At 50.8% G+C, this 11,028-nt stretch overlaps 1 pseudogene; it reads right to left on the bottom strand.

Moving 5' to 3' along the window:
• Positions 1–7,189: 7,189 nt before the first annotated feature.
• LOC103005881 (Krueppel-like factor 13) lies at positions 7,190–7,926 on the bottom strand (annotated as a pseudogene).
• Positions 7,927–11,028: the final 3,102 nt, after the last annotated feature.

Here is an 11,028-nt window from a genome sequence, read left to right as displayed (position 1 = left end):
TGTTCACTTTTACTCATATATGGCATTTTATTAGGTGAATAGACAAAAAAATTTTTTTAGCTGTTCTCCCATTGATCAGCTGTTTCAGACTTTTCTCAGTGTCAATAAATAGTGTATTAAACATTCTTTAACTTTTCTCCATCTCTTATGCAAGAATCTCTTTAGGGATACACACGTGGGAGTGGAATTGCTGGGTCCTAGGGTACACACATCTTTATCAAGACCAGCTCTGGCTAAATCGTTCTCTAAAGTCTGTGCCAGTTGACAGTTTCCCTGAACAGTGTTCCTGTTGCTCCACATTCTTACTAACCCTTACGGTCAGAATTTTTCATTTTTACCAATCTGATGAGTGTAAATAATATACTTTATTGTTTTAATAGGAATTTCCCTGACTGGTACTAAAGTCAAGCATCTTTATATATGCTTATCTGCCATTCTGGTTTCCTGTTCTGAGAATTATATTATTATATATTTTTTCTCATTTTTTAAATTTATTTTTGGCTGTGTTGGGCCCCCATTTCTGTGTGAGGGCTTTCTCTAGTTGCAGCAAGTGGGCGCCCCTCTTCATCGTGGTGCGCGGGCCTCTCACTATCGCGGCCTCTCTTGATGTGGAGCACAGGCTCCAGACGCGCAGGCTCAGTAGTTGTGGCTCACGGGCCTAGTTGCTCCGCGGCATGTGGGATCTTCCCAGACCAGGGCTCGAACCCGTGTCTCCTGAATTGGCAGGCAGATTCTCAACCACTGCGCCACCAGGGAAGCCCTTTTTCTCATTTTTGAGGTTGTTTATCTTCTTAGTGATCTATGGGAGTTCTTTATAATATTTGGTCACTAATATTTTTTCTTTCAGTCTGTGGCTTCTGATTTTTAAATATCTTTTCATTAACAAATCATTTGTTAATTATTTTTTTAAAAATTCTGTTTAATAATGTTTTACATACCCTGCGATCATAGTTAGTTTCCAAATTTTTTCCCTAAGTGTTTTAAAGTGTTTTCCCCTCCTATTTAGCTTTTAATTTATCTGCAATTGAATTTTGTAAATTGTGTGGGATAAGGATCTAATTTTATTTGATTTTTTCATATAAATAATCAGTTAGTCTAGCATAAGTTATTGAATGGAATTTTCTATGCTGGGAATTTTTATTAATCCCATATGGGTTTGTTTAGCTTCCTGAAATTAAGGGATCAGGTTATTATCAGTATCTGGGAAAACTTAAGACATTATCTCTTTGAATATTGTCTTTGCTGCATTCTTTTTATTTTCTTTTTCTGGAATTCATAACTATGTTGGACCTTCTAATTCTATCTACCATGTTTTTTAACTTCTATTTCATATTTTTCACATCCTTGATTCTCTGTCTTGCCTTCTGGCAATTTCCTCAGATTTAAGCTCCCTCTTACTAATTTTTTTCTGCAGCTGTGTCTAATATGCTGTTTAACATTTCCATTAAGTGTTAATTTCAGAGACTCTTTTTCATTTATATAAGTTGTACTTTATTCTTTTTAAAAGCTACCTTATTTTTTTTGCAGTGTCTTATTCTTTCATGTGTTCAATTTTTTGTCTTTATTATACTTATTTTTTTAATAATAAATCAAATTGTATTTCAAAATGTAAACGTCACTAAACATGCATACACGTTAAAACAATAAAATTTACAATTTAGTTAATTTTTTTTCTTTTTGCATAGGACATCATTACAATATAGAATCCATGCCTTACAAAATACATACAAAGTTTTATCCGAGCAAGCCAAGGCCAGATTGGGAACTGTACAACTATAATACTTCACTGTAGTGATCCAGGAAAGACGAAACATGGCCTTCGGAAGCATGGTGTGGTGCTGGTTAAAAAAAACAACAACAGAAGTTCCTATGGAAAAGGAAAACGTGTGCTCGATGGAAATGGTCTTGGACCCTTGGATTCTACCTTGGGATTTTGGCAAAGAATTCCAGAGGAGCTCCATCAATGGCTTTGGGAGGAGGAGGGGCCCTTTGTGCAGAGTCCGGGGGCGGCAGGGACCCGGCGTGCACCCAGCCCACGCACACGTCAATTCCCGGCCCCGTGGGAGCCACAGCGGCCCGCGCCCGACAACCCACAGCTGCTCGGGAGAGCGACGCCTCCAGCCCCCAGGGTCCTCGGCACTTGGCACAAGGGACTCTCCAAGGTGAGGCGAGGGAGCAAAGCCTCCCACCCACACACCCAGACAGGCACCCTGACCCAGGAATGGACGCCTCCCCCCAGGTGTCTGAGCCACACTGGTTAGTGGCCCCCTGCTCCATGGGAGGCAGGCTGCGGAGGGAGGAGTCTGGCCTGGGACAGGCGTCCCTGGGTTGCATGGGAGAGACAGCCTTCACCCAGACCTGTGGTTGCCCGGCAGGCATTCAGCTTGGTTTCCAAACGAGCACGTGCAGCAGCCTGTTGCCATGTCACTAGGAAGACTTCCCGAGCCCTGAGAGAAAGCTGCTTATGCGGCCCCGCCGCCCCCCATGCATCCTGTGTCCCCCGCAGGGAATGCAGGATGCGCAGGGCAGGGGAAGCCACTTTCTCCCATCCTGTTCATCTTTAAATAAAAGGAGTAAGGTTTTAAAGCTGCATGAGAAGGGGAGAGGCTGGGTGGGGTCAGGGGAACGCTGCAAGTCCAATATACCTCGATGGGGGTCAGTAGAAACCAAGTGTGGCCCCGGGCTCACGCCTCCCACCAAATCCAACTCTTTTAACTGATGAGAGACAGAGTAGCAGGTGGGGGAAGGGCCTCTCCCTAAACGGTGTTCAGGCATTAATCAGTAGTAAGCTGGATTGTGCATCTGAATTCTGGTACAAAATTCTCTGGGATGTGTCTGGGACAAACCTTTGAAACTCAGCCTCAGAATCGGGAAAATCAGTTACAGGACCTGGCTTTTCCCAGGGTGATCCTGAATTCAAAAAGTGTTAGCCCACACCTTTGATTTTAGCTTTGGAAAATACGGTCACCAGAATCGCACGTGGAATCTTTGGACAGAAAGATGTGGGTGACCTGCAAAGCATTTCTTACCGGCTGCAACGTGACAGATACATCAGGCCCTTCAAACCTTCCAGCACTCAGTCTTTAAATGACTTTGGAAAAAGGGTTTAAAAAAAAAAAAAAAAAGTGATAGCTGTCAGAAGTCAAAAACATCAGGTAGCCTTGTAAACACAGCCGAAACCAGGAGTTGAGAAATGAGGGGACGCTATTGCTCAGATTACGCTTCCCTGTTCGGTGGCCCTCTCGTTTGCTGAGCTCTAGGGGCGAGTCCCTGGGGCGTGCTTTGACGCTGGCAGCCACCTTAGCACCTGCTTCTGGCAAGAAAAGCGGCCAGTCTTCTGGAGACACTGGGCTGGGGGGGAGGAGACTTGGAGACCCCGCTTCTGCCGCACTTCACTTGGACCCCAGAAAGCCACCAGCCCTGTCTGCGTGTCCCTAAAAGAGGGCTGGGGGCCACCCGTGGCCCAGCTGTCTGTCCCCACCTCCGAATCACCTTCCCTGGTCTGAGCTGCGACCCAGGTCATGGGGAGGTCTGGGGACCCCAGTGCTGCTGAAGTTTGCACCTGGAGGCTGCACCCTGGTGAATCCTGCACCTGCCCGGATGCGTGGCCTCAGAATAAAGGGGGGTCGTCGTGCACCCCGAGTGCCGTGAGTGGGGTGCAGCAGGATGTAGGTAGGGCACCTCCAGGACCACATTTTCATCAAGGGCATCACTGGCCATTCCTACATAGCACCCAACAGGAGAGGACCCCAGGGCCCTTCGTGGAAGGGGCTGCGTTTTTCCCGATGGCTGTAGAATAGGGTAGGTGTATGGGGAGCTGACAACCCTAATATGGCTGACGCAAAGAGGGCTTCCTTGTTTGGGAGATGGGCTGAACACCAGCCCCCTGGTTGAGTCCAGGGTCACTTATAGGCCTTTTTGGAGGGGAACTCTCCCTTCACTCAGGCAACCTTTGAGATCTCTGCCCCCTTGGCCTTGCAAGCACTGGAGTCAGCCACAAAAGAAAGGTTTGAGTTTTCACTACTGTTTCTAGGAGTCCTGGGGGTTCCTCAGTCACACTGAAGCCAGCAAGCATGGCCATAAACCAGAAAAATGAAAGACCCTGAAACAGACCCAGGCCAGGAAGACCTTCTACATCTTAGAAAAAAATGCAGGCTGTTCAGCAGGGTCACCCACCGTGTAACTGCTTTCCGGGGGGGTCTGAGCGAGTGCGGCCTTTCGGGGCCTGCCACCCTTCTCTCTTCCACACGCGGTCCACGTGTCGTGATGATGAGATGCTAGCAAGAGCCCATTCGAACTTAGCCTGAGATTCATGGATTTCTCCCACCCTTCAAGTGAGAAGAACTTTAGCCCGAGATGAATCAGGTTGCCTGCTGGCTGGAACCCCAGGCCGAGTGCTTGGGGCTGCCAGGAGGGAGTTCCCTCCAGGTGCCCTGAGGCAGAAGCGCAGCGGCCCTGTCTCCTGGCCAGGCCCACTTCAGAAGGACCACACCCTGCCATTAGACGAGAACTACTTTGGGAAGACACACTCACCTGCCGAAAATAGCCAACGCCTGCATATTTCTGTTTTAAGGCAATGTCACCCTTCCATCTATCAGACGGAACAGCCCTGGGTCACCTAGAGGAAGCATTAAATTAAGTGCTCTCTTTGGAAACAGCAAACGCCCGCTCTTCCTCCCCCACTCCCCCACCCCGCCTCTAAAACAAACCACTCTTCTTTTATTCCAAGATGACTGGGTTTAGAGTCCTTTTGCCCCCCTTCCTATACGCAGAGAGCAGGGGGATTGGAAACTCCTCTTCCTCCGCGATGCTGCGGGCAGGTCACAAGAAGCCTGGCCCCTTGGGGCACGCGGCTCCTTCTCCCTGCCTTCAGGGACCCGTGCGTGGCGAGCACACCAAAGGAATTTGGAATAAAATTCCTGAACCTGGAATGTGAGTTCCTGAGACATAAAGTGTATTTGGAGTGTGGCTTTCTCTGCCCCACCCAGAAACAACTTTGGGAGGGACCTCCGAGGGCCTTTCCGGGCCTCACTTTGGAACCAGGTGTGAAGAGCTCTCACCCCAGGTGCTCAGGGCGCAGCTCCGTCCAGGTGGCCAGCACGTCCCATTCCCTCTCCTGGACCAAACGCGAGCAGGGCTGTCACACAGCCCAAAGAGAGCCAGGGTGGGGCCACGCCCCTCACCCCACGCCATTCCCGCCTGGTTCCCACCCATAGCAAGAGCAATGCTCCCGCCCAGCTCGGGAGCTACCATGCTACTCAGAAGCCACCACCGCACCACTGGCTGATCCCAGCTGACACACAGCAGAGTTAGAAATGGGCACCCGGAGCGCTGCAGACAGCCTGCCCCTGGCTGCTAGGGACAGAGGGTGCCCATCTGCTCTGGAGCCGCCCAGGGGCTACGAGCACCAGCTGGGCCTGGGTCTCCGGGGTTCCTCTGTGCTGCATCCCTCGCCGTGATTGGCTGGGGGTGGAAGCAGGATGACCACAACCGAGGCACTCTGGGCTCAGGGAAGCCCCTCTACGGCCCTCTGAGGTCCCAAGGATCATTCCTCCTCATCGCAATGAACAGAGGTCTCTGCAAGATACCCCAAGTCCTTCCCAAACCCACACCCCCTGCCCCAACACACACACACACACTCACACACACTGTCCTGGGGACTTGTATTTACAGGCCCCGACTCCCTGGGGGAAGGGAAGGGAGGAGACTGGGCAGGTGGTGGCTTCAGCTCTCCGCTGAGGAGCGCGCTGGAGCCCGGCCTGAGCCACCTGCCCAGGTCAGAGCTACGGGAGAGACGTCCCCGGCTCTCTGCCCGCCCCCGTCAGCAGGGGAAGGCTGGCGGTGGGGGCCCTGCACCCTAGTGCCCCACAGGCCGGGGGTGGGCCGGGGCCTCCCAGGTAGGAGGGGAAAAGGAGGAGGGGAAGGGAGGAGTCCAGGGGACACAGGGCTCATGGAGAAGCTGAGGGTTCGCTAATTCTGAGCTGGGGACACGGTGAGTCTGAAGAAAGCGTTTCCCACAACTTCCGTCTGGTGCTCCCCAGGGAGGAAAGAGAATGCACGTTCTCTGACTGCATTTCCCATGACATCCGCCTCGCCACCCCCCCAAAGTTCCAAGTCACAATGTTCCGGTCTCTTGCTATGGAACAGTCTCTGTGAAGTGCCGAGCGCGGCCACAGCAAGCCACACACACAGAGCGCCTGGCCGGGTGGCCCCGCTTCACCCATCGTGTCAAACAAAGGCATCCCAAGAGCAGGGCCGGTCGGGGAGAACGTGGGAACTGGACGCACCAATGACACCTTTGGACACCCTTGTAGGAGGCCAGTCAGAGAACGTGGTGTAATAGTGGAAGGTCCTGGGGCCTTCTGCGGGGACACAGCAGCGGGCGGGGGCCCTGGCAATGTGGACATCAGATGGTGCGGCTGGCTGCCCAACACGGGTTTGCATCTCTGCTTCCAGCGCTCCGAGGGGGACCTGGGCAGGGTCCCGGAGGCGAGGACCCCTACAGTCTCCCTGGGGAGTGCTCCCCTTACCCATCACGGCTTAAGGCGTCCCTCTGAGCCGTCTGCATTCTGAGCCCACTGCCAGCTGGGGCGAGACTGAAGCTGGGCAGGGAGCAGGAAGGAGGGAGCCGCGGGCCCTGCTTAGGGGTCTGCTCTGGAAGCACAAGGTCGGTGACCACGGCTCCAAACTAACCGACCGGCCTATCCGCCGCCTGCACTGAGCTCCACCTGCACTGCTTTGCCCCCAGTGTGTGCCCAAACCTAAAAGAAAATTCCAGAGTGCAAATCTATGTACAGAGTAAGGCGGCAGGAAGGGGGTGTCCTCACTGACCTCGTGGAACATGTCCATCCCTGAGAAAGGGGGGGTTCAACACCGCTGAATCACCTTCGTGGGTATGTCTCTTGTGCAATTGTGGATGGTGTTTTTTGGAACTTTTTCGTTGTTTTTTTACAAATTTGACACCTGAGGTGAAGAAAATCGTTTTTTTGTTGTCATTGACTTCATAAAGTTCTCTCTCTTCTGATTACAAAAGTAAACGACATGGAATCACGGGAGGAAGTGAGAGCATCTGCTCATGGCTGTGGTAAGGAGGAGGGGCCGCGGGGCTGGGCGGGGCCTAGGGTGGGCGTGGTAACGATGGGGCGTGGCTTGCCGCGGCCCCCGCCTCACCCCGCCCCGCCGCCGGCGCTCAGGGCGAGCTGGCCGGGCTGATGGTGGGGCTGCTGGCGTCCAAGCGGCTGTAGTCGCTGAGCGAGCGGGTCCGCGAGCCCCCGCCGCGCCGCTGCAGCATCCCCAGGTGGAAGTTGGCGTGGCGGCGCGCGTGCTTGGTCAGGTGGTCGCTGCGCATGAAGCGCTTGTCGCAGATGGGGCAGCTGAACTTCTCGCCCGTGTGCGTGCGGTAGTGCCGCGCCAGCTCGTCAGAGCGCGCGAACTTCTTGTTGCAGTCCTGCCAGCTGCAGGCGAAGGGGCGCTCCCCTGTGTGAGTTCTCAGGTGCGCCTTGAGGTGCGAGGATTTCCCGTAAACTTTCTCGCAGCCCGCGTAGTGGCACTTGTGCTTTCTCTGCGGGGACTCGAGGTCGGCGCGACTTCGACCCCGCCGGCCCCTTTGTCTGAGGCCGGGCTCGCCGCTCCCCGCGGCCCCCGGCTCTCGCTCCGGCTCCAGCCCCGCCTCGGGCTCGGGCTCGCTCCACGCCGGGCTGAGGTGCGCGGCCGCCACGCCGTCGGCGCCGGGGGAGGTGGGTCGGGGGCGGGTGGTGGGGCGGGCGGCAGGCGGCCGGGGGCCCTCGCCTTCCGGGCTGCGGCGCCCTCTCTGCGCTCCGCGGGGACGGGCGCCGGCGCTTGTTGGTTAAGGTCCGCCAGGATCCGCACCCCTACGAAGAGCGAGGCGCTGTCCTTGCCGTCGCGGCGCTCTTCGACGCGGGGCATATTATACTTATTAATACATATATGTCTTTATTATATTTATACTTGCTTCTTGTCTCTGAAAATTTCGTTATTTGACGTTCTTCCACCATATGTTGAGTAGTTTGATTTTCAGTATGGTTGACTTGTTTATTTGTAAATTTTGGATTGTGAACTCATCTTAAGTGGTGGGAATCTTGTACAACCTCTAGAGCAGTTTTTAACTTCCTCTGCTAAGGAGATTTCCAGGTTGGCACGACTTTTTTTTTTTTTTAATTAATTAATTAATTAATTTTTGTCTGTGTTGGGTCTTCGTTTCTGTGCGAGGGCTTTCTCTAGTTGCGGCGAGCAGGGGCCACTCTTCATCGCGGTGCGCGGGCCTCTCACTATCGCGGCCTCTCTTGTTGCGGAGCACAGGCTCCAGACGCGCAAGCTCAGTAATTGTGGCTCACGGGCCTAGTTGCTCCGCGGCATGTGGGATCTTCCCAGACCAGGGCTCGAACCCGTGTCCCCTGCATTGGCAGGCAGATTCTCAACCACTGCGCCACCAGGGAAGCCCTGGCAGGACTTTTTGTTGCTGTGGTGGTTAGCTTTGGGGCTCAAACATCTCCAGACAATGGAACAGGCTCATGATTATACATTTTTGAGAGAGATAATTATTTTTTCCATCCAAAGTCTAGGCCAAGACAAACAGTCTTCCTTTTTTGGATGGCATTTTGTTGTCGTTACAGTTTACTTTTTGCAGAGGGGTAAAACCTTCTGGAATCTCTCTTGACTCAGAAGCCTCAGTTCAATCTCCCTTTCCTCAAAAAGGCTCAAGGTCTTATCATTATTTAGGATTAAGAACCTAACCATTTGGCTGCAAAAACATGTAAAAACCCTGTAGAGCTATCTAATATTACCAGCTTATTCTTATCTTTCTAGTTTAAGTTTCTCAGTCATTTTTGGCCACTGTATTTCTCTTGCCTTATTATCTTTAGTTTTATAGAAGGAGCATTTTTAGTTTTTCCCAACTCCAAAACTGCCAGAAAGGGAAGTCTTTCTGCTTAACTCTCGAAGCTTAGGCTATTCAGCTGAGAGTCTTGGGTTAGAAAGGAAATGATTTTAACAGTAATAGAGCCAATCACAGAGCATAATATATATGTGTTTACTTTAAAAGTTGGTATTGTGCCTTTGCCTGCCTAGAACTGTATTTTCAGGAAAATAACTTGCTCTTGACCAAAAATGTTTGTATTGTTTCAACAAGTTGTTACTAAGTGTCTACTGTCTGCTCCACAGCATGGGGTGCGCTTCCAATTTCAGTGTATTGGCTACAGCCCTATTTCTCTCTCAGCCAAAAGATAAACGAACCCATGTTTGAACTGGAAAAATGACAATCAATGCTCTGCAGATCTTCCATGTGAAAATGGTGTCCTTAAAACAAAACAAAAAGGGAATTAAATGGTGCTGGAATTTTGACAATGTTGTCGCAAACTGCTGCCCATTAAAAGCAATTAGCCCATTGTTCTTTTTTTTAGAATCATTTGCCTCCAGGTATATTTGTTTATAAACAATTAGATGCAACAGAACCATAGAAAGATATTTTCGTTCTATTCTCCTGAATGCAACAATGAAGTTTGGTGGAATAAAGAAGTCCTTGCTCTGTATAAAAAATAACAAAAGCTCAGTGTACCACAGCGGTGTTTTTCTTAACACGATTCCCGGAATCTGTATTGTTTATGATAAGAATATACTACTCAGTTCATTTATTTTTATTTTTATTTTTATTTTTTTTTTGAAATTTGAGTCTCAGATTTTTTTTTTTTAATTTTATTTATTTATATTTATTTATTTATTTTTGGCTGTGCTGGGTCTCTGGTTCGTGCGAGGGCTTTCTCCAGTTGCGGCAAGCGGGGGCCACTCTTCATCGCGGTGCGGGGACCGCTCTTCATCGCGGTGCGCGGGCCTTTCACCATCGCGGCCCCTCCCGTCGCGGGGCACAGGCTCCAGAAGCGCAGGCTCAGCAGCCGTGGCTCACGGGCCCAGCCGCTCCGCGGCATGTGGGATCCTCCCAGACCAGGGCTCGAACCCGTGTCTCCTGCATTAACAGGCAGACTCCCAACCACTGCGCCCCCAGGGAAGCCCCTCAGTTCATTTATAAAGTCAGCTAACCAGTGGCCATGAGAAAAACAGTACCCTATAGAATTTCAAGACTGAATTTCTTTCAGAAAGTATGTGTTATTGAATATCAAAGACCCAAAATAGCAGATTAACTGACCAAAGCTACCTAGCATAGACAGTTGAGGTAGTAAAATGTCCTAGGAATTTGGATTATGCACTCAAACCTAAAGGATATTTCAGGGTAATCTCTTTCTTTCTCGTCAGTGGTCTTCTTAATCCATGTGGGTAATTGAAACAATCTGCATTTTGACTGTGATTGTTCTGAAAATGAAGTGACTGCAAGTTAGAAATAAGACCATGTTGGGTCAGGTTGATCTCGGAGAGGCAGCAGTGAGTGGTGGCTTGAAGGGAGATCTTAATTCCCTGCCCAGGAATTGAACCTGGGGAGCCTGGTTTAAAACCAGGAATCCAGGCCACCACACCCCTGGCTCTTGCCCCCAGTGAAAAATGCATTTCTCACAGAGGCAAAAACTAAAAACAGGTACAAAGTTTATTATTTGAGACACAGCTCAACAACAAGTGGGAGAGCACACAGAGAAACTGTTAAGACAGAAGCAAGGCAGAGATGCACACCTGGAGAGGAAGGGTGTGGGCATCCTTCCTAATGAGGACGCTCAGTGAAGAGGTGGTTAAATCATTCATATAGGGCAATTCTTCCGGGTCTTTGTTTACCTTTGGCCACTTATCTGGTTTCTTTTTCTGCACCTGCCCTGCCCTAAGACCCTCCCCAACCTGTGTGCACAACTTTTTTCCAAGATGGATTTCAGCCTATGGGATGGCCTTAGCATCACATATTATGGGGTGGCGCCCCCTCCTTTTGACCCCCAAGGAGCCTTTCTGCACATGAGCAATGTTTCCCTTGCCCCAAGGATGGGAAATGTATGACCTCTTGATAAACCCTTTTAACAGGGTTTAGCCCCTCTCTGTCCCTGCCATAAAAGTGTCCAGTGTCCGATTATCTACCCT

The sequence above is a fragment of the Balaenoptera acutorostrata genome, chromosome 3 (genome assembly GCF_949987535.1).
Source record: "Balaenoptera acutorostrata chromosome 3, mBalAcu1.1, whole genome shotgun sequence".
In the NCBI taxonomy this organism is placed as follows: domain Eukaryota; kingdom Metazoa; phylum Chordata; class Mammalia; order Artiodactyla; family Balaenopteridae; genus Balaenoptera; species Balaenoptera acutorostrata.
This window is presented reverse-complemented; position numbering and strand designations above follow the sequence as displayed.